Here is a 24,473-nt window from a genome sequence, read left to right on the forward strand (position 1 = left end):
GCACTTTGGAGAGGTCCCTAACAGCAGACTTTCCCATGGCAATGAGTCTTTTAATTGAAGGATAAGAGGAAGACCTTCAACAGGATGAACTGATACAGTCATTGTACACATCAACACACACAGATATATGTATTTTTGTTATTGGTGTAATATGATAGTTAAAAAGAGACTTATATAACTCACTTACTGTATGTATATTGTATCACAGTATGTTAGGATCAATAAAAGTGAATTTATATGCATACACAAGCACATATATAAATCCATGAGTTATGTCATGGTTGAAAGATGGGCAGTTTCTTCCTGTGTGATTTACAGCCTCTAAAACCACACTGGAGAGTCAGCTAAAAGTTGTTTCCAACTTGTCAGCACCTGACAACAACAACACTTTATATAGAGATAGATAGATAGATAGATAGATAGATAGATAGAAGATAGATAGATGATAGATAGATAGATAGATAGATAGATGATTGATTTGTTGTTAAGTGCTGTTGAGACCCTATGAGCAAAAGACCTGAACGCTTGTATAACTTTCACAGTTTCTCTAAGTTCATAGAGCTTCCGGAGGCAAGCTATTTTGGAAATGGATGCCACTTTTGCTTCCAAGCTTGCTTTAATCAGGGAGCTGCACCAAACACTGTCTATGGGTAACCATTATTGCATTAGACACATCAGTGTCACAGTGTTTAGCATCACAGAAACCACGCATTATCTCTGTACAGCAAATGGACAGACCAGTGCTATACCACTTAGAAGAATGTTTGACCAAAAACAATTAAAACCAGTTCCTGAAAGCCATAGATCTAAAATCACCCATCTTTGGCTTGGTGGCAAAACTTTCTATCCACTAGACCAGCAGATCTCTCTCTATGACTCACAACAATTCTATGAACAATGGATCTAACCCTGACCCTATCCTACGCCACCCCCACAATTGGAGACATCCTCGAGCCCATTGTTACAGTCACCATATCAATTCACCATGTTGAGGGCATAGATGATAGACAGATAGACAGATGATAGATGATAGAAAGATAGATAGATAGATAGATAGATAGATAGATAGATAGATAGATAGAAATTATTTTAAGCATATTTTATCTTTTTGCTTAAGAGTCAGTAATTAGCATCACAAAGTAAAGCATGAAATTAATTGATACAGTAATTGGGTTAACAGAAATAGCTGTGTTGAAGTCAGTGATACTGGCTCAGGACAGGACAGGCTTCAGAGCTGTTGTGCACAGGGTTGCAATGAGTTGCAGACCACTCGACAACACATAACAACATCAAATATACAGCACTCCAAAGAGAATTACAAAAATTTTAGAGTCAGGCATCTAAGAGGTAAAGAATTGGCGAGTCCCTGATGGGTACAAATACAGATTCCTCTTTAAAAACTCATGTAGGGAGAGTTGGTATTCATATTTTAAGGTCAGTAGCAGACAAGAAAACATGAACACAAATCCAAAACCCTGTAATTTTTGCGTAATTTAAGTATAAACTTTATTTACTGCTCTTCTACAATCTCTCTACTCCCCCCTAACATCAGAAGAGGGGAAAAGGAATCAAAGACCTGGTTTTGTTCCCTTTCGCCAAGGAAATTGCTGTTTCATGCAAGCATACACTGGGTGTTAGAAAAGGAAAGCTTTTAGAAGACTACAAGAGCTTTCAGATATGTCATCAAAAGACAGGAAAGGGAAGTTCAACAGATGAGAGAGGTTCTGTTCTCTGCATTCCACTTCTTACAAAATTTTATTTGTTAGAGCCACTCTAGGGGGTCTGCGTCTTGTTTGAGTGCCTGTTATAATGATACATTTTGGTCTTTTCTGGAAATCTCCAAGAATGGTCATGTAAACCAGAAACTCTGACTCTCTAACCAGACTGAGTATGCTCTATTGTGAGCATAGAACAGAAAGAGGCAACTCCCTGTGTGTTTCAGAAGTGTCATTTCAAGCTTAGCAGAGATGGAGAAATCGAAGGCCTCATTGAAAAGAAGAAAACATATAACACTCAGATTTTAGAAAACATCACTAAAGATCTCCCTGTCCCACCACTGCAATTACAATCCTATAACTTTAATAATTTCCAGTATCATCTGTATTACTGTTTACAATTCTTGGCTTCTAGACATTTGATGCATGTACATGTCAGTTGCTTGTGTGTGTGTGTGTGTGTGTGTGTGTGCGCGTGTCTGTGGTTTTGTCAGTCTGGTTTTTCTGGAAGTTGGTCCTAGTGGATGCTTAAATGCCCCAGTGTCACTGAGGTGGTCAAAACTGAGATATAAAATAAACAAAGTAAGCATGGATTTACACGTGCTTAGTTACAATTGTGTAGTGAAAAATTACACAATTTTTCACCATATCAAAGATTCTACTTCTACTATTGTTAGGCATATCTCTTTCTCCCAACCCCACAGCTCCTTTTCTTCTGAATCGAAGCCTTTTTCAAGTTTACAGCTCTAAGAGGGAGAGAGTACACAGTAAGCAAGGTGAACACCAGAGAACATGTGCTTACTTACTAATCTTAGTGAATAGATCCACATTTTGGTGAAACATGTGAATCTATTCACTAATATTCAAATCTGGATAGTATTGATTCTAGGTAGGTTGGACTACTTCAGATGATTCCTTTGTTAATTGAAAAGATGAAAATTTATGTATATATATATTTTGGGAAAAATACGGTATCAACAATTTCTAATAAAAATCTGTCTTTATGGAATGACTATCAGTCTTCATAAAGGTGGGTTCCACATCTGTCTTAGATATTTATTCTACCCATTACTCCATTACAAAATAACAAACATTAATAGAAACACTTGGAAGCAGGTGTGGCATCCACTTCCTAAAGAACAGGCCTCTGGAAACTAATAAATTTGATACATGTTGATAGCTATAGAAAGCGTCAGGCTTTCTTTTTCCTTTTGTTCAGAGAGTCGTTGGGAGTCATGCTTGACTCGAAGGTAATCAACAACAACAAAAATAAACACATAGAATTTAAGGAATTAAATTAGTTTTTAACAAATACTTTAATAGCTTAAAGAGCCCTGATGGTGCAAGGGAAAAATATGATAGTTCAAAAATTTTTCAACAAGCCACTCCATGAGAAAAAGATGGGCAGATTGTTCTAAAGATTTGCAACTTCCATAAACCATGAAGAAGATCATGTTAGTTAGTTGGCATCTGTTGGCTTAGTCTGTACAGTGCAGTTTTATTCTGCAATACATGGTACATCAGAATTGGCTCATTGGCAACTTTGGCTTTTCAGCTTTGTTTTGTTTTGATGAGCATATAAGGCTACTTAAGATTATTCCTTTACTAAATGCAACTTTAAAAATCTTACTCCTTCAAGTGTCTTTTCAGAAGCCCTTTAAAAACGTTTTCATTCTTTGGCTACTGAAATAGTAGACGAAGGCAAGGAATTAAATGTTGATTACTGGGTTTTTTCTTTTAGATATTCCATCATTCTCTACTTTCTTTTTCATTTGTAAAATTGAAGCAGAAATTATCTCACTTCTATTATAAGCAGTGTTGAGAGGTGTGAATGACTAAATATGAGTGTAAGGAGATTGAGAATGGGAATGGGAACAGTATAGTTTGGTAACTCTAGTTTTGGTGTAGGTTCTTAATGTATTTAATTAAAAGTTTCCATTTTCTCAACATATTTGAACTTGAAATACAATTATATATGAATTTGGTAAAAGAAAAGGTGTTCATAAATTGAATTCTACATAACATGTATGTATAGTAATATATATATATATATACACACACATTTGTGTAGAAATGTTATTATAATTATTATATTATTATGGTGTGTATATATATATATTCACATTCATCCTTTCCAGTCCAGTGTTTCTGAAGCTGTAAATTCTAACAGGGAAAACTGTATAAGCTCACAGCCGTTGAATTAAGTTATACTCATAGTGAACGTCCATTGAGTTCCAAGGCCAAAAATCCTTCAAGAAGAGACTGCTCATCTCCTGTCTTCCTCTTGGGAAGCAGTTATTGGATTCAAAGTATCAACCTTTTGGTTAGCAGCCTGGTATCTTACAAATCCTGCCACACCAGAGTTTCCTCTACCTTTAATTATTAAATTTTAATCAAAAGGTTGATTATTCAAGTCTACCCTAGTGATCCTAGGCCTGGTGATCCACTTCCAAAAGGTCACAGCCTACAAAACTCTGTGATATACTCTAAATACAGAATTGACTCAATTACAATTAATCATGACAATTAGCTGAAAAGTGGCCGGTTCTAACCAGCCCAGAGGCCCTCTGAAGATAGTCCTGCCAATCTGCTTCTTAAAAAACACAGCTTTGAGACTCCTACTCTGCATACTTCAGAACCCAAGAATTAGAATCAACTCAAATTTTGTGCATATAAATGTTATTCTGTATGTCTGACTGCAAGTATAAAAGTGCAAGCTATTAAAACTAAACAAAGTGAATTTTCATTATATATATGGGATATAATTGTCAGAAGGGGCAGATTCTTGGAAAGAGAAACTAGCAAAGTTGGAGGATAAGAGGAAGACCTTCAACAAGGTGAATTGATACAGTCTTTGTAACAATGGGTTTATCATGGTGTAGAAGATAGAGCAGAGTAAGTAAGATCATGGTGTAGAAGATAGAGCAGAGTAAGTAAGATTCTCATCCACTGCTCATAAGGTCACTATAATTTGTATTCAACTCAATAGCACATACCAACAGCTATAACAATGTGCATATAAATATGCCTTTCTTTTTTTTTTAGTTTTTTTAAAAATTTTTTTTTTTGTGTGTGTGTGTGTGTGAGTGTACCGTCAAATCAGATCTGACTAGTACAGGAGGAGATTGTCCCTCCTTTTCCCGGCAGAGCATCTGGTGGATTTGAACCGTCAGCCTCTGGGATTGCAGTTGCAGCTTCTTGCCACTAGGCCACCAGAGCTCCCCCTAAATATGCCTTTCTATGTTGGATGTTTCAAAGTTATTAGAATAATATTTTATATTTTAACTGTTTTCTTCATTTAAATATTAATCATGAATATATCATTTTCTCACTGGTATATATATTTTCAATAATTTGTGTTCAAATTTCATAAAATATTATACTCATAGTATTTTTCATAATACTGCTTTCATACTAAAAATATTAGGCATAGTTTCTTCTCTATAAGGCATACCTTCTATGGCTATTAATATCACAGCTGAGCTTATTTAAGATTCCAAATATACTAGAAAGTTCTATACTATGTGTTCAGATGCCAATTTTTGTTACAGCCACATTTAGGATATTTTCTCATCAGTGTTATTAGTCATTTCCTCAGATGAGTGTTGGTAGGTTGCAATTTGTATTCTATAAAGACCTTTTAATTTGTCTTCAAAAAGCAACTTTGAACATATGCTATTTTGTTAAATTATAGATGTTAACAGAATAAATTCTTTAGTTCCATGTTTTCCTACTACAATCACTTGATTGCTTCTGGTAAAAACCTGCTGATTTTCTTGGAATGTGTTGGTCGTTTTTTTTATCCCCTCACAACTTCCCTTCTGTGACAATAGTACTTGCAGTTAGTTGCTTCCCTCGTTATGAGCTTAGTTGCTAAAGATTTTGTGTTAAGGACTTTTCTTTTTTTAACCAAAATGTGTGTTTTATTTGATTTATTTTTTCTATTCTGATTTAGTAACTCACTATTTCCTTAGAAAGTGCTTCCCTACCTTGGATGTGGGAATTTTTATATATATAATGCATATTTTACTGTAATACTCATTTCACATGTACCCATTTGTAACACTGGAACTTTTTTTAAAAGTCAGTATCTAGTCATCTGGTTTTAGATGACTCTAATTTCAAGAACTTCTTAAGAGAATCAAACCAATCTATTTGAGTCACAGATCAACTTAACTTAGTCAGTTGCAACTAAGATTAACAAAGAATAAAGTGAACCAGATTTTAACCCTCCAGGAAAGTAAGGTATAAACACACATCTATAAAAACATATATGAGAACCAACTGTGAGTTTCTTTAAACTGTTACAGGGGTAGAGAAACCCAGTTTTGTATCAAGAATGGACTGCCAAACTTCTCAAAGCTCAAGTGTGCTTTGCTTCTAGCATTTTCCCTCATAGTTGGTTGGGGTTTCCCCCCCCCCCCCAGCTAGGTGCATTTTGAAGGAAATTTAACTTGAAAAGCATGTTTCTAAAGCTAAACCACAGACTATGCAATGTGAATAATAATGATCCTTGACTTACTGTTTTCAATTCCTGAAGAAAACTGATAGACCAAACCAGTTACATGTTACCATGCTTATCTAATAGCTTCATGCAGATTGTTTTCTCAATAAGTAGTTTTAAAAATTACAAAAGTAATATGAAGCATAGTAGAAAAAAATATTCAGAATCATCCAAGATTAAATGATCATTTAACCCTCTACCAATTTGTTCAATAATGGTCACTATTTTTTTTCTTTTGATGACAAGTACTTATTTCACATGAACAATTCAGTAGTTTCTAGTAACTTTACCAAGTGATGCAACCATCACCATTTATTGATTAATTTAATTGATTAAAAATAAATTTTAGTACATTTTTCATCCCCTCAAGAAATAATTATGATGAAACTGTTAGTGAATTTTAACTGTTTTAAATTTTAATTTAACAATCATTATTGATTAATTTATGCATAAATAACAGTCAACATCAAGTGACTTAAGTTTTGTTTATAAGCTTATTAACAGATGCTTAGAATTGTTGCATATGTTAGATTAAATTTAGTGTCTTCGGTAAAACCTGGGACTACAAGCTGTATTTCATACATCTTGCTCTGTGTTAAGGAATTAGAAATGTGGCCACCTAAATACACTGAAATGAAAGCCAAAAATTTAAAATAAACAAGTAAGACTATATACTTGTATCTCCATAATTTTCTTTTTAGCTTCACTAATGCAATCCAAAAATGGAACAACTTAAGGCTATTTTTTTCCTAATGTGCTAAAATTTTTATGGTGCGTGTAAAAATTAATCAGCTCCAGTTCTCAAAATTCTAAGGACGATTATGTGAAGTTTAAATAATTACAAAAATATGTATTGATGCATTTTCCTTATGTGAATGGCTTAAGAACTGAAACTAAGTTCCAGAAACGTGATTAACTAAAAAAGGCATTTGACAAAAAGACTTTCAACAAAATAATTCTATCCCTGAAACTAGAATAGGTCAACCTACAGGCATCATGGAAATTAAGCAACAGGTAGTCTGCCTCTGTTTAGATCTTAAGACTTTTGGTTTGTAGGGAATAAAGTTATTTATTGTAGCTAAATGTTTGCATTTCTTAATTCAGTGATATGGAGAGGAAAAGAACAGAATTTATTTGGGCCAAAAAAGCATTGAGAAGTATCAGGAAGTGTAAGCATAGACAATTCAGATTTTACAGGCCAAAATAGAAATTTTGCAAGCATGATTGCTTTTGAAAACTCTGAGAAACTCTGCTACTGTGCTTTTTGTTTACAAAAGTATGCAAACACTTCCAAATTAAAATATCCCATCTGCAACTTGAGAAGGAAACATTAATAAACTAAATCTCATTTTTAGTGCTTAGTTTGTTAAATTTTAATAGGAATTCAATAGTTGAATGAACATATTTGGAAATCTAAAATGAATGTGAAGATTCATATATTAATTGCTAAAATAATTTTTTCCGTGTTGCTTAAAACACAGGTGATTTTTTTTAACAAATAAATACCTTTGGATTTAGTAGTATATCTCTGTTACAAATAAATTCCTGGCATCAAAGTAATAGAGAATTAGGGCTTCTCACAAATATTATTTCATGGTAATCAAAATATTGAACATTCTAGGTTGTAACCTACCAATAGTTTTCATTTTCTGGAATACACTCTTGTCCTATTTTTCAATCCAATGAGTGTTTCTATATGTGAGTAAACTGGATAGATCTGAGCTAATTTCCAAAATCCAATTTCCAAATGTTGGAGCATGCTTCCTAGATTTCCTGTTTTGGGAGACTTAGGTTTTTGCCTTCTGAAAGAAAGAGATTGACCTACATGATTCCTCAGAAGGACTACCACCTCCTTCCCAGGTTGAGCTAGTCTCTGTGGTACTTTTATAGGCTTTCTAGTCATAACATACCATACGGTCCAAGTGTATAAAACCATACACTAAGTACAGTGTCTTACCTTAGTATTTGCCCTATGCTGTGGGGAAAAAAATACACCACACAATGTTAAAATAGACAAGAGTAACTTTATTTAAAAAGAACTATTCCAAGAAGAGAAGCAGAAAGGACTATGTGCATGGTCATCAAGTGACATCGCAATAGGAGGAAATTGTTACAACTGAAGTGGAGAGAGAGAGACCAGAAAGAACACCAGCTCCTATTCCACTGAAGCAGGCAGATTTTACAATGGAGATTGAGTTAACATAACTTGGGCTGCTTACCAAAAGGCCAGCTGTTTGAATCTATCAGCTTCTTTGCAGGAGAAAGATAGTCAGGCGCCTCCAACCAAAGAAGGTCACCATGAGTCAGAACTGAGGAGTCAGTAGTGAATGGGTGCAAATGCATGTATAAAATGCTGAAGGGTTGGGAGACATCCAAAGGAAGTTAAGCAACCGGGTGTGTTGATCACAAGAACTTAGTTTTTGCCTTTATTAGTCACAACAAAAGGTCTCTGCAATATACTCTGCAGAGTCTGCAAAGGTAAGCAAGAACAGAGTTTAAGGCCCTGAGATGTAGGCCGTTTTCCAAAAGTCAAAAGAGTGAGAGGGATTTCCTTAATTTGTGTTTTCTAGTAATTGGGTAGGAGTTAGCATACTTACATACTTCCTTACATTTAGTGTGTGCTAATGCAGAGCTGCATGCATACTTCCATGATGTATTACATTTTTAAGGGATGTTAAGGAGAAATACTGGTGTATAAATACTTATGATCATACAATGGATATTCATTGGTTAAACAATGGGTACTCTATGATGCACATGATATAGATAGAAAGAATTGTCATTCCTCAGGAATGAATAATTTCTGTCCCATCAATTCAAGAATACACATAAGTGAAAAAAGAATTTATTATACACACATGTTTAAATCCATACAAGTGTGTGCTCAACAGAAAGAGCATGTATATAAAATGTTGGGACTTCTTTAAAAATAATTTATTACTCATGATACAAACCTCAATTGATCCTAAAATGACAGGGTTTGTAAATAATGCATTGAAGATGTTTGATTGACATAAATTTGGCTTTATGTTTCCATATTTTTCTTTTCTTTTCTTGCAAAATTGAAAAGAAAAAAAACAAAAACACCCCAATGTGGTTGAACAAAACTGGTAGCTCACCTTGGGCCTCCACAGTCCCTTGGAAGAGTAGGTATTCTCAGGGAAGTTTATGATTTAGTGTTACAATCAAATTAAAGATTCAATCTGATTAAAATCTAGATGCTAATTGTTAGAGACAGAGGATTACCACCAATAGTAAGCCTTTAAGTACAGAACTGACTTGCTCTTAAACACTATAATAAGACTAAATAGTACCAAAGCCTCTACAATCTGGTTTAAAACCTGGGTGTTTAGTTAAACATCAAAGGCATAGTATCACAGGGGTCTCTGTGCTTGAAAATTACAAGATTGTGCATGCCAGATGTTTCCTTAGATAGCTCATTACCTCTGTGTCAAGCAGAGGTCTTCTGCTGGATTAAAAAAAATTCTAGATGATGATATTCCACTACTGTATTATACATTCTGATCTGTTTCTATAGCATATGTTTTACATTTTAAAACTGATATACATTAACATACAGTGAGATGCATCTATCAGAATATAAAACTGTATCCAAGATGGAGAATATTCTAGCATTGGAGGGATTTCTCTTGTCCATAATTATGGTCTATTTTGCCAACAAAAATATAATTTCTTTAAGACCAAATTGTACTTTTTCTGGTTTTAACTTTAATATGTTGTTTTTGTTGTTAAGTGTCGTTGAGTCATAGAATACTCAAAGAGACCCTATGAACAAAAGTCTCAAACACTTGTGTTAACTTGAAACTTTCATCATTTCTCTATGTTCATAGAGTTTCCAGAGGCAAGTTTTAAGTGGATGCCACGCCTGCTTCCAAGCCTGTTTTAATCTGGGAGCCCCAACAAACACTGTAAACATATTTTGTTGTTGTTGTTATGTGCAAGCGACTCGTTTGCGACTCATAGCGATCCTATGTACAAGAGCCCTAAATGCCGTTCTGTCCTGTGCCAACCTAGCCATCTCAAACACACTCATTCTCACCATTCCAGTCACAGAATCGAACCATCTCATCGAGGGTCTTCCTCTCCTGTGCACCCCCCCTACTCTCCCAAACATGATGTCGCTCTCCAAAGACCAGTCCCTACTTGCAACATGCCCAAAGTATGTCAGATGAAGCCTCAGAATCCTTGACTCCAAGGAGCACTCCAGCTTTACCTTTTCCAGGACAAACTGTTTGTTCTCCTAGCAGTCCATGGTATATTCACCACTTTTCTCCAACACCATACTTCAAAGGCATCAATTCTCTTTCTATCATCCCTATATTAAATTTTCTTATTTCTTTCCTTTCTTCACACCAAATAGCCCACAGAGGATACAGTTTCAGACTTGTTTTCTTCCCATTACCTATAAAATAGGAGCAAATTGAATCACGATACTCTCCTGTGCTAATAGTGTGCTTTAGCTGTTCCTCTCTTCTCCTACAGCTCGTTGTTATTGTTGTTGTTGTTACAGACTACTGACTCAGCTGACCCGCCAGTGAGTTTCGAGAGGCATTAAATCCCCTGAAGTAGATTAGCCATCTTTCTCCCACAGAGTAGCTAGTGGATTTGAGCCATTATCCTTTGGTTGGCAGCACAAGTCCTTACTCAGAGGACAGCAAACTTTCTGTCTGTAGCACCTGAAATATTCAGTATCCAGAGTAACTTCCATCTGCCCTGTGCCACAGTATGACAGTCCAGCCTCTGTATGACACTGAGTTTCAATATAAGCATTAGGTTCTTGTTGTTATGTGCTTTCAGTCTGGATAACGGCACTTAACAACAACAACAAGTTCCTTGGGAGAATATTGTCCATCTTTCTGTCATGGAGCGACTGGTGGATTTAAACAGCATGTCTGTGGGTGGGCCTTGTAGCTCCTTACCCAATAAGCCACCCAAGCTCTGTAAGAATTAGCTTAGCCACCTTAAGAAAAGAAAGCATGGGCGTTATGGTATTGTCAGCCTTTCATCTCAGGTTTGCTCTGCATTTATTCAGGCTTCATCTTCTACCACCCTCTGTTTCCTTCAACTACATTTCCTATAGCTGCATTCTACAGCTTCTGTTCTTCAGTCTTGAGAGCCATCTTAACTAGGTGTACTGGAAATTTGTAGAAACTATTCTGATTGTATTCATTTATACATAATTAAAAAAAAATTTTATCATCAGCTTTTGTTTTGAGGTTTCTTCTCATTTCTTTTTATTTTGTGCAATACCAAGATTAAAACAATGATTGGAATATATGGCACAAAGCAATTATGTATATTTTTAGAGACTGTCAACTAGAAAATATCTTGGACAAAGCCAATGTTGTAAATATATTATACCTAGAGAAATTTACCCTGTACAATGTCAAGATTTGCACATTCCTAATTATCAAAAAGAAGGCTGATATAGCAATGAACTATGTATTGCACTGCTAAATAGAAGATCAAAAGTTAGAGCCCACTAGTAACTTGATGAGAGAAAAAATGTGGTCAATTCCTCCTCTGAAGAATTAAGAATCTCAGGAACTAAATGGAGGGTTGATTTGGAATTGAATTAATGTCAGTAGGTTTGATTTTCAGTTTTGGGTACCACTCACAACTAAACTGTATTGAGGTAATCTTAAGATAGAAGTTTTACAAAGTTAAAACTTTCTCAAAGTCCTTTCACCTTTCTAGGAAGAAGAGTTATATCATTTCTATGTGGATTTGTATATCTGTTGATGCTTTGATCTCTATTTCAGAGTATTTAAATATTGATCTATTTCTCTATTATATAGACATATAGAATTTTCATTGATATTTTGTTTTACATATCATACATACCTGTAACATATATTCCTCCTCATACAGACCAGCTCGTCTGCATATAGACTGCATACAGACTGAAAATGTATGGAGACAAAATACATCCTTGATGGACCTCCTTCCTGATTTTGAACCATGTAGTGTCTCCTTGCTCTGTTCTGATGACTTCCTCTTGGCCCAAGTACAGGTTTCGCATAAGCACAATCAAATGTTCTGGGATTCCCATTCTTCTCAGAGTCAGCCACAGCTTGTTGTGATCCACACAGTCAAAAGCCTTTGCATAGTCAATGAAGCACAGATAGACATTCTTCTGGTATTCTCTGCTTTCTGCCAAGATACATCTAACATTAGCTATAGTATCCCTAGTATCGCGACTTCTTCTAAATCCAGCCTGCAAATCTGGCAGTTCTCTGTTGATGTGCTTTTCCAGTTTTTGGATAATTTTCATCAGTCTTGCTTGCATGTGATATTAATGATATTGTTTAATAATTTCTGCACTTGTTGGGTCACCTTTCTTTGGAATGGGAACAAATATCAATCTTTTCCAGTCAGTTAGCCAGCTGGCTGTCCTCCAGATTTCTTGGCAAAACTTAGTGGGCACATCCAGGGAAGCGTCTGTTTGTTGAAATATGTCGGTTGGTATGCTGTCAACTCCTGCAGCCTTGTTTTTTTGCCAATTCCTTCAGAACAACTTGAACTTTTTCCTTTACCACCATAGGCTCTTGCTCATATTTTATTTCATGAAATTCTTCTGTCAGCCAATTCTTTCTAATACAGAGACTCTGTGTACTCTTTCCATCTTCTTTTAATGCTTCCTGGATCATTTAACATTCTACCCAAATACAATATATGCCATACAAATCATATAAATAGAGAATGCTGATGGTTTAGTAGTAAGAACTTGTACTGTTTTGCCCGCAGACATGCATTTCAAATTAAACAGCTGCTACATGGTAAAAGAGGGACAACCTCCCGTTGCACAACTGACAGTCTCTGAAAACCCATTAGAGTCAGCTATGAGTCTTTTCCAAATATACCTGTGTTTCATACCACCATCACCATTATGTTGTTGTTGTTGTTGTTGTTGTTAGGTGCCATCGAGTTTTAGACGACTCATAGTGACCCTATGAAAGAAAGACCTGAACAACTGTATAAATGTCATCATTTCTCCACATTCATGAAGTTTCCAGAAACAAGTCGATGCCACTCCCGCTTTCAAGCTTGTTTTATCTGGGAGCTCCACCAAACACTGTCCACTATGGAGTATCTGTTATCGTATTTGACACATCACTGTCACAGAGTTTAGCATCATAGCAACCATGAGTTGCCTTAGTGCAGCAAATGGACAGACCAGTGCTGTACCACTTAGGCAAATGTTTAACAAAAAACAATTTAAACCACAGGCCCTCGGGCCCTAGTGGGTTATAAAATAGCAGCCAAATCACATCATCTCACTTCCCTTAGCAAATCAACATTCCACACTAATGCTCTCCAATCCCATCCAACAAGTTACTGTAAAGCCTGGCTTCTGCAGATGACTTTCAAACTGGATTCCAGTCCCATACTGCTGAGCAAAAGAGTTTTAAATAGGAGGCTGAATCACATCATCTCACTGCCCTTAGTGAATCAGAGAAATAAAAGAAAAAATCAAAATGGATATCAGAATCTCTAATACCCTAAAGATATTACAGTGGAACATTGAGAAGTTAAATCTAAAGGAAAACATGTTGAAATGAAAGAGCTGAACAGATGATTTCAAAGGACACCTGGGAGAAGTGAGATTGCACACTGTTACTGAATTTTCCATTCTAGAATATTTGTCTGAGATCTTTAATATTTTAGCATTTGCTGGAGATTTTCTAAAAGATGTAACTGTGAAGTCTAGATCATAGACCTTAACAAATAAATCCCAAAACCTGTTCAAAATTTACTTTCAATCTATGATATTTTAAATATTGTTTCATAAAAATATTGTTTCACAGCCTAGTGGATATTGTTGTTTCTGTTGTTGTTATGTACCAGAGTTGGAATCAACCCATAGCTGACTGTCTGGTGCATTTCAGAGGCAGTTAATCATATGGGAAGAGATTGCCCATCTTTCTCACACCGAGTGGCTGGTGACCTTGAGCATGACAGCATAGCTTCTTACCACTAGGCTACCAGAACTCTCAGTATATACTGTTGTTGCTGTTGATTGCTGTTGAGTCAAGCACGACTCATAGCAACCCTATGAACAAAAGACCTGAAGCTTTTCTATAACGATTGTCATTTCTCAAAGTTTGTTGCGTTTTCAGAAACATGTTTAGGAAGTGGATGCCACTTCTGCTTCCAAAGACACTAGTTGATGAAAATTAGTACACGTGGCATAGAATAGCCAAGTGTGATACACACTTTCTCCAAATGGAGAGTAATCCCATCGAGAATATCCACAGCACAAAACTTACTATCATAATGTCAAATGCTTTGGAACCTACTTTTATAAATCAAAACTCAACCATACCTCTAGTGCTGTTGATTCTCTACTGCTGGTTCTGTTAATCTATTACAATGACCACACAGAGCTGACAGAACAATAATCATGATTATAAAGTATATTAAGGAAGCCACCAGGTTATAGTTGATGTTGGGAACAGGATGCTATTTTTCAATCATTATATCTTCTTAAATATATTTTTATGTCTTTGACCTTCTGTCTCCTGGTTTGATATAGTATTAAAAAATTCTCTTAGTCTTATCACTTATGATACCCTCTATCCTACCTTGTCCTTTTGCAAGTTTGTGCAAAGGCCCTTCGTTCTAGCTTGGTGGGTTAGGAGTCTCAGATCAGCTCCGTCTCACACCAGTTCTAGCCTGTTACTGCTGTCTTCTGCATTCCTGTTTGACTACTACTATAATCTCTGTTGCCCAGAAGGACTAGCACAGCTTTCTTTTCTTCTTTGTTACTGGTAGAAAGATTTCCACAATCATTTTTATAAGCAGTATTTGCATATTCCCATCTAGCCATGTTGCAAAAATCAAAGCCAATGACTTAGAAAAGCCATTTTGTATGACAAACGCACTTGTTATTTTTGCGGTGTGCTGTTGAGTCACCTGTGACCCATAGTGACACTATTAACAGCAGCTCTGAACGCTGCCCGGTACTTAACCAGTCTCACTAATTCTGGCACACCAGCCCCCCATGGTCCCAGTCACTATCAATCCATCTCATCCAGGGTTTTCCTCTCCTGTGCTGTCCATCCACCTTTCTAAACATGATGTCCTTCTCCAAGGACCAGTCTTTCATGACCACATTCCCAAAGTATGTGAGACAGAGCTTCAAAATCCTAGCCTCCAAATAGAAACTTGGTTTTACCCTCTCCAAGACAATCCTATTTGTTTTCTTAGCAGTCTATAGTATGTTCAAGACTCTTCTCCAGCTCCACAATTGAAAGGCATTGATTCTTCTTTTGTCATCCTCAGTTATTATCCAGCTCTTTGAAGCATAAAAAGTACTTGTGAAGACTATGATCTACATTAGGCACAACTTAGTCTCTAGACTGATATCATTACTTTTCAGTATTCTACAAAGTTCCCTGAGAACAGATTTTGCCAATGCAATTCATCTTTTGAGTTCTTGACTGCTGATATTAAGAGTGATGTTTGTGGAGCTGAGCAAGTTGTAATTGTTAACAACATCAATCTTTTTACCATCTATCATGATGCTGCTAGGTAGCCCAGTGGTGAGAATCTTTGTCTTCTTGATGTTCAGCTTCAATCCATACTGAAGACTGCAGTCCTAGACCATAAAGAGCAAGCACTCCAGGTCTTCTTCAGTTTCAGCAAGCAAGGTTGTGTCATCTGCATAATGTAAGTTGTGGATAAGTCTTCCTCCAGTCTTGTTGCCACATTCCTCCTCATAAAGCCCTGCTTTCCAAATGATCTGTTCTGCATATAGATTGAAAAGGTAGGGAGACAGGATACATCCCTGATGCACTCATTTCCTGATTTTATACCTATAATGTTTCCCTGCTCTGTTCTGAGGACTGCTTCCTGGTCCAAGCATAAGTTTCACATAAGTACAATCAAGTGCTCTGGGATTCCCATTCTCCTCAATGTTAGCGACAATTTGTTGTGATCCACACAGTCAAATGCCTTTGCATAGTCAATGAAACACAGATAGACATTCTTCTGATACTCTTTGCTGTCTGCCAAGATTCATCTGACATTGGTAGTAATATCTCTAGTGCCACAACCTCTTCTAAACCAAGCTTATATTGTCAGTAGTTCTCCAGTCATTTCTGGATAATTTTCAGCAAGATAATTTTGCTAGTGTATAATATTAGTGATATTGTTCAATAATTGCCACAAACTGTTGTGTCACTTTTTTTTTTTAATGGGAGTAAGTGTAGATCTCTTCCAGTCAGCTGGCCAAGTTGTTGTCCTCCAGATTTCTTAGCATAGTTTGGTGAGCACATCCAGGGCGGCATCTGCTTTTTGAAATATGTCAATTGGTATTTAGTCAATTCCTGGGGCTTTATTTTTTTCCAAGTCCTTCAGAGTACCTTAAACTTCTTTATTCATCACCATTGCCTCTTAATCATATGTTGTTTCTTGAAATTCTTCTGTGTCAGCCACTTCGTTTTGGTACAGTGACTGTGTACTTCCACTAAATCACATATATAAAAGTTAATTTTCTCTTTATTATAGATATAATTACTTAGCAAATAATATCTATACTTAGCATATTGTAATTGAATGAGTACAATTTTTCTTCAAGAGTAACCAACCAGAACATTTGTTGTGTTGGAAAGAAAATAAAATTATTTGACTGGATTTATGTAACCAGACACTCACTCTATCAGGCACTAAAGATACAAAAGGACTTACAATCTAGTAGGAAGATACTTTGGTAAGCAGTTGATATGATTACAGCAGAATAGTAGGTGAATGAAAAACGATAATGTATTTGGGTATACCAGGGAAAGGAAGAGATTTATGCCTAGAGGACTCAGGAAGATATTCACGGCCAATTTATATTAGGTATGGATTTTGAAGGATAATGAGTGGAAGATATTTTTTTAAGGTAAAAATGGAATTGTTCCAGTCTTCCAAAGAGAGATTGTAACTTACACACATATGGGCAAGTGGAAAGAAAAATCATTTAAGAAGTTAAGATGCAAAAGAAAATTTGCTGCATAATAAAATTGACACACATATTTCTATCTTGTCAGTGTAAAAAGAGCAAGGGTGGCATGAGGATGGTCATAACTGACCTAAACCAATTTCACAAAGAGGAAATTTTTTCATCGATAGTATAAACAAAATAAAACCAATTCCAGTGAAGTCAGATATTTTCCCACGTTCCTGTATCTCTTTCTACTTATCTCAACAACAATGTTAATGTTTTACTGGGTCTAAAACCTAATGCAATAATTTATAGACTGCACAGAACCATGCTGGGAAAGTCAAAAGACGATCATTGAGGTTAGTAGCCGAATAAAGCCAGGACACCTTCTGAAATGTGCTCATAGGCACCTCAGCCATAAACTTTGTGATTTTAGGCCCATGTTATAAAGCTCTCAGTCCTACCAATTATGGCTTTCTCCCTGTTCCCCATTCCCAGTCCTCCAATAAAGTTGGGCAAAGACTCTTAGCTTTGGTTCTATGAACAGTAATAGCCAAGGTCATCTCTGTCTCATGTTGGGTCTCTGATCTGATTTGGCCGCTGCTGGTCCTGCTGTGACTCTATGGTGTAAGAATCTCTGGTCCTGAAGGGTGTCCATTGCATGTCCGTTTCTCCTTTGCTCATGATGAGATCCCTCCTTCTGTTACTGGATCTAATCAATTTAATGGAGAAACTAGACCATCGCCTTGTGGATTGGTGAGGCTAGTCAATCCCTTTGTGGATAGGCTAACACACTCTATTTGCATATTCCCATCCTTCTAATGGCAAAGTCAGTTAGTGCATAGAGAAGCCATTCTGAACAATAAGACCTTAATACCATAGTGAGAAACTTAATAGGGTCACATAATTTAATGGGTAGAGGGTAAAGGAAATGGGAAAAATCTGGCATGAAAAACAATGAATAAGAACTTTGTTGTCAAACCAGTATAAAATAAAACTTTATTTTAAAAAATAATTATAAAGAATCTAAACTTATTTATCTTATAATATTCTCAATATCACAAATATTTCTATTATGACAAAAAATATTCTGTTAGTGTCTTAACAAAATAAAATATAAGTTGCATTCTAGACCTTTGAATTTTGGTGGCCTTGTGGGTAATTCCACTCTCAGGGATCTCTCCAAAATACTGAAGAACAGTAAAACCAATTCAAATACTAAAGCACACCTGATTCAGGCAATGGTCTTTTCAATTGCATGCTATGCATCTGAAGGCTGGATGATGAACAGTATGACAGAAGAAAAATTCATGTTTTTGAGTTATACTATTGGAGAAGACTATTGATTATCCCATGAGCTTCCAAAAAAACCAGAAGATCTATCTTGAAAAAGTTGCAGCTGGAGTGCTCCTTGAAGGCAAGGATGACCAAGCTTCTTCTCTCATACTTTGAACATGTTGCTAGGAGAGGTTATTCCTTGGAAAAGGGTAGCGTATGTAGAAGGCTGGAGGATCAGTGATAGAGAGGAAGACCCCATTGAGGAAGATTTATAAAGTGATTGCAGCAATGGGCTCAAGTGTTTCAAAGTTGGTAAGGATGGCACAAGGTAGGACTGTTATTCGAAGGGCTGCTGCTAATATTCTTTCTCTTCCATTCCAGTTATCCAATTCTACCTTTATACACACTGTGCTTTTTTCACTTTTACCAGATTTTATGATTCTCATTTCAATATTTCCAGAATGATAGCTTTCTATATCCCATAATTATGTTATAAAGCATATAAACCATTAGCTGTTTTTGCTCTCAGTATCTTTACCTTTCAATTCTACTTCTCTTAAACTTGTTAATTAAATCATAAACTCCAGTGTGAAGGTCTAGGACAACAACGCATCTCACTGTCATGAAGTTGGAACTGCTCCAAAGTTGATCCTAGAGATTTTTCCAGGTTTTAAACTGCACAGGAGGAAATTGCCCATATTTTCCCCTCAGAACAACTGCTGAATTCAGAGCATCCATCTTGAATGAGTAGTGCAACTCCTTACTCACTTTCCTTGTTGTTGTATTCCTTCAACTCATAGCTGACCCTCCAGCTCAATATCAAGAAAATAAATATTCTTGCCACTTGGCCAATTGGCAGCTTCTTTATAGATGGTGAAGAGATTGAGATTGTTAACAACTTCAGTTAGCTTGGTTCCACAATCAACACTCTTGGCACCAGAAGTCAGGAAATCAAAAGACCAATTACATTGGGAAAATCAGCTTTAAGGATCTCTCGAGAGTACTGAAGAGCAATGATGTCGTTCTGGAGACTAAGGTATGCCTAATTCAGGCCATGGTCTTTGCAATTACTTGGTATGCATTCAAGAGCTGGACAATAACTAAGAATGATGGAAGAACAATTGATGCCGGAGAAGAGTGTTGAATATACCGTGGACTGCCAGGAAAACAAACAGATCTGTCCTGGAGAGCAAGAAACCAAGCTGTTCCCTGGAGGCAAGGATTTTGAGGCTCCATTTCACATACATACTTTGGGCATGCCCTAGGAAGAACCAGTCCTTGGAGAGGGACAACATGCTTACAAGAGTGGAGAGATTGAACAGGAGAGAAAGATCTAGGATGAAATGGATTACTTTATTTCTCCAGTGACTGGAGAAAAGGGATTAGGTCTGTCAGAGAGGATGAGATTGGCTCAGGATAGGACAGGATTCAGAGCTAATATTCATAGGGTCACTGTGAGTCACTGGCGACTAGATGGCATATAACAACAACGTCATGATTATAACCTAATAGTGAATGAACCACTCTACTGTGTAGAATTATACCAGAATAAGAAACTTACTGATGTTTAAAGGAAATTAGGCAACTTGTTATGGGTTGATTCCAAATGGAAGGCACATGACCATAACTAAAGTGAGTAAGGAGTTGCACTACTAACTCAAAGTGAGATGCTTTGAATCCAAGAGTTGCTCTGAGGAAAATAATGTGAGCAATTTCCTCCCATGCTGTTTAAAATGTTGGAAAAATCTGCTTGAGAGTCAACTATTAAGCAGCTCCAACTTCACACCAGTGAAAGGCATTGCTGTCCTAGACCTTCTCCCTGAAGTCTATGATTTAGTTAACAAGTTTAAGAGAAGTAAATATGAAAGCTTAAGATATTGATGGTAAACACAGCTATTGTTTTGTTTGCTTTATAATATAATTAATTACTATGGAATGCAGAAAGATTTTATTTTGGAAATACTGAAATGAGAAGCATAAAACCTGGTAAAACTGAAACAAGTGCAGTTTACAAAAAGGTAGGATTGGAGAACTGGGATGGAAGAGAAACATAACTCAGCAGCTTTAAAAAGTTGGATCTTGATGGCAGTCAGTGTTGGTGTTGAGGGAGAATATATAAAGAGTTATAACTGAAATTTCAAACCTGGTAGAATGCAAAAATGGTGAGGCCTGGGACCCAAACAGGAAATTCCAGAAAATACCGGAATTCGGAAAATAGGTATGAGGTGGTGGGATTGTTATTCTAAATTAAGTCTAAGATTGTCTCTGGAATTAATAGCAGTGTTCTGTTCTGGAAGGGGTGCAGAGTGAAATTGAAAAGGAAAATATTTTTAAGTGAGCATTGTAATGAATGGCAAAGCAAAATAAGAGAGACACACTTTAAAGGCATGTCTGATTCAAAGAGAAAAAAACTAATTTTTCAACCATTTACTGCCTGCTATTTTCCCATAGAGATAATTTTTAAAAGCATTGGCTCACTTAGAAAAGAAATCCTGGGCACTCTTTGTTATTACTTTAACTTGTTCAGTTCCTAAACCACAAAAATAATCTCAGAAGTTCATTAGAAATTCCCAAACTCAGAAAGAGGAAGGTCCCGGTATAAACAAACAAATCAACATAGATCTTTTAGGAGTTAGATTTTGTCATATGGCTTCCTGAATCCGAGGATATATCACATTTCAGTTTGAGAATAATGCTACAAGTCGCTTACAAAACACCAGAGTTGAGATAATGAATCTCTTCCATATCCTTCAATGTATTTGGCATACACAAATATCAAGTGTAATTTTAATAAAAATTGTGGACTTAACAAGCTCCATTCACCTACTCAGTTGCTTTACATGGAAATTTTAGGTGAGCTTCTCTGTTGCAATATTTTTCTCTTATTTTATTAAATGCAGTCAATGGTTCCAAAAATAAATATTCCCCTTCCTCTACAAATAAATGAAGAACTACTCTTTTAAAGAAATTACCTTGCCTCTAGGCAGGAGTTGAACTATTAACTGGAAGGGGTTATTTATTCCATTTTACTGACTCAAGAAGCTGCTATGACAGTGCTCTAAATCCATGGATGGTAATGTCCAGGCAATAATTACTGATTATTCCAAATGAGTCTATTATTACAAAAAACATTCTGCTGTCATCTTGTTATTGTGTACCATAGAGTTGGAACTGATCCACCACAGCTGACACTGGGGTGGGGGTGGTTGTGGGTGGTTGTTGTTGTTGTTGTTATGCGCCATGGAGTCGCTTGAGACTCATAATGACCCTATGTATGACAGCTCTAAACTTTGCTCTGTCCTGTGCCAATCTCATTGCCTCCAACACACTCATCCCAATTGCCCAAGTCACCAAATCAATCCACCTCCCAGAGGTCCTTCCCCTCCTGCGCCTGCCCTCCACCCTCCCAAGCATGATGTCCCTCTCCAAGGACGGGTCTCTCCTTACAACATGACCAAAGTATGTCAGACAGAGTCTCAGAATCCTTGCCTCCAAGGAGCAGCCCGGTTTAACCCTCTCCAGGATGAATCTGTTTGTTCTCTTATCGGTTTATGGCAACTTCAGCACTCTTCTCCAACACCAAAGCAAGAGGCATACAGAATCATATCAATGCAGAAATCATACAGAAGGGCAGCAGGTGGTCTCGGACCTCATGACTTGAGGATTGCAGCTCAGCCACTAGGCCACCAGGAAATAAAAAATAAAAGTTGAATCCTAGACCTTCGAAATCTGGTGGCTGAGTAGGCAAGTCGATGGCACATAATAACAAGCAACAACTCAGTAAGAAAGTTACTACCAAGACCTTGAAAGTCTTATCTCAGAACGGAATTTGTGAAACATCATAATGAAAAGCTCTCATCAAACATTCCTAGGTGAAAGGGGGCAAAACGTATCTGCTCAATCATGAGTCTTGACAAAAATAAAATAAGCAAAAGTGAAAAGAAGGAACAAAAATCAAAAGAAGTTTACCCTTATAAGTTTCAATATTTGAAATGTTTACACGTATTCAGAAGTAAAACGTAAATTGAAACAAGCTTCATGAAGAATGACTAAATGTGGTTTATTTTTGCGCCTTCTGTCCCACCTTTAATCCTTTTCTTTTGTATTTTTATTTAATTAGAAATATTTCAAACAAAATAGATCAATAAAAATCACAAGTATATCACATATCCTTTCTCCATTGTATTCAGTTGTGCCCCAAAATAGCAAAGCCAAGTGTTAAATATTTCTTCCCTTGCAAACATAAATATAGCAAATATACATTCTAAAAAAGAAACCAAAACTATCATACAGTACACATTACAATAATATATTCTTTTATTTTAAAAAAAAAACACCCAAGACTTTTGATGGGGTTTGGACATTAATAATGTAAACAAGATACTATTTGGTGCCTGAAACTAATTAAAAAGAACATAATCCATATCATTGTTTCTCATTAATGTTACAAATTATTTTACAGCCTACAAGGAGGTATGAATAAATGACATTTCAAGACATAAATTAAAAGCTGGTGTAGAAACCTTTTCAAGATCATTTACACAATGGAGTGTCTTTAGATTTTGTCTCTGCAGTTTATTATGTCTTAGAATTTTTTTATTAAGGGAGAGAAAAATGTCTGCTAATCATTTATTAACTAATATTAAAATATTGATGAGCACTACCTAAATGTGACCGGCTTCCAGCTGGTGCATGGAATTGAAACTGCTCTGAAATGCAGCCAGCACTTGGGGCGTGTCTTAAAAGAGCAGAACAAATGAGTTAGCAGGGGCATAAAAGGAGCAATCAGGGAAGGTTCATTTAACACAGAGATGGCACAAGCTTGGAGCAATTGCTTCTACTTAAGTAAGTGTGGAATTACAGTCCAATGGGGCCCTGCAGCTTACTCAAAAACCTTTGAAGAAATTCAGCAGCTATAAATTCCTGCTCAGTGCAGAAGCAATAAAATGTGGGCAGACCCCCAAAACAGTCTGCAAAGCTTTCATTAAAAAGTTAATACAATCCTTGTCACAATTATTACTTTCCTTTAAAATGTTGCTGTCTTTTCCTTTCTTTCTGTCTCATGAAGAAATATTATACATGATAATTTGAAAAAACAGAAACCATTTTAATGATAATAGGAAATTGAATGTATGGTATCCAAAAAAGTTTACTAAGCAAGTGGTCTGATAATAAGTTTCTTTGAAATGCTTGGTAAAAACAATTATGCTGCACTACAAATATATGTGCGTCACAGAATACTTAATAGAATTTTATCCCTTTTTGTATAAAAAGCAAATTTTTGTTTCAAATACTTTGAATCAGTAAGTTGTCTTTTAATGAATTGATGGTAAATTGATTTTTCTAAGTAAAAAATGTATGGAAAGTAAAAAGAAAATAGTTCTCACAAAGTTTACTATATCTGCATGTAGGATGTAGTGATATTTATAAATTATATATATATATATCTCTTAAGCTAAATTGTAATAAAAATAACATAACACTTGCTTAGGATCAACTTTAGAGCAGTAGACAATAGTGTGAAAAATGAGACCAATCTGTAAAATAAAACAGAAGAATAATAAGTATGTGAAAAGTAAAAGTAGATGAAAATAAATTATGCTAATTCACAATGAATTATGTAAGAGAAAAATAAAAGTAGATATAAAAATTAATTATGCTAATTTACATTAAATTATATTCCTTGCTAATTACTTGATGGCACTTAACAACAACAACTACATAGAGAGAGCTCTGTTAGTGTGTGGATAGAAAGTTATGCTGCCAAGCCAAAGGTGGGTGATTTTAATCTGCGGCCTTCAGGCTGATTATAATTGTTTTTGGTCAGACATTGTTCTAACTGGTATAGCACTGGTCTGTCAATTTGCTGTACAGAGGTAACTCGTGGTTAGTGTAATGTTCAACACTGTGATCTTGATGTGTCAAATGTGGTAATAGGTACCCATGGTGGAAGGTGTTTGGTGGAGATTCCTGACTAAAACAAGCTTGGAAGCAGGAGTGGCATCCACTTGTGATATAGTTTGCC

General features: G+C 36.1%; 1 protein-coding gene across 2 annotated transcripts in view; it reads left to right on the top strand.

Moving 5' to 3' along the window:
- EPHA3 (EPH receptor A3) overlaps nt 1-24,473 on the top strand; it is a 518,078-nt gene that overhangs the window by 389,150 nt on the left and 104,455 nt on the right. The window lies entirely within an intron of this gene.

Source organism: Elephantulus edwardii, unplaced genomic scaffold (genome assembly GCF_000299155.1).
Source record: "Elephantulus edwardii isolate Elephantulus edwardi_28Jun2011 unplaced genomic scaffold, EleEdw1.0 scaffold00136, whole genome shotgun sequence".
Lineage (NCBI taxonomy): Eukaryota > Metazoa > Chordata > Mammalia > Macroscelidea > Macroscelididae > Elephantulus > Elephantulus edwardii.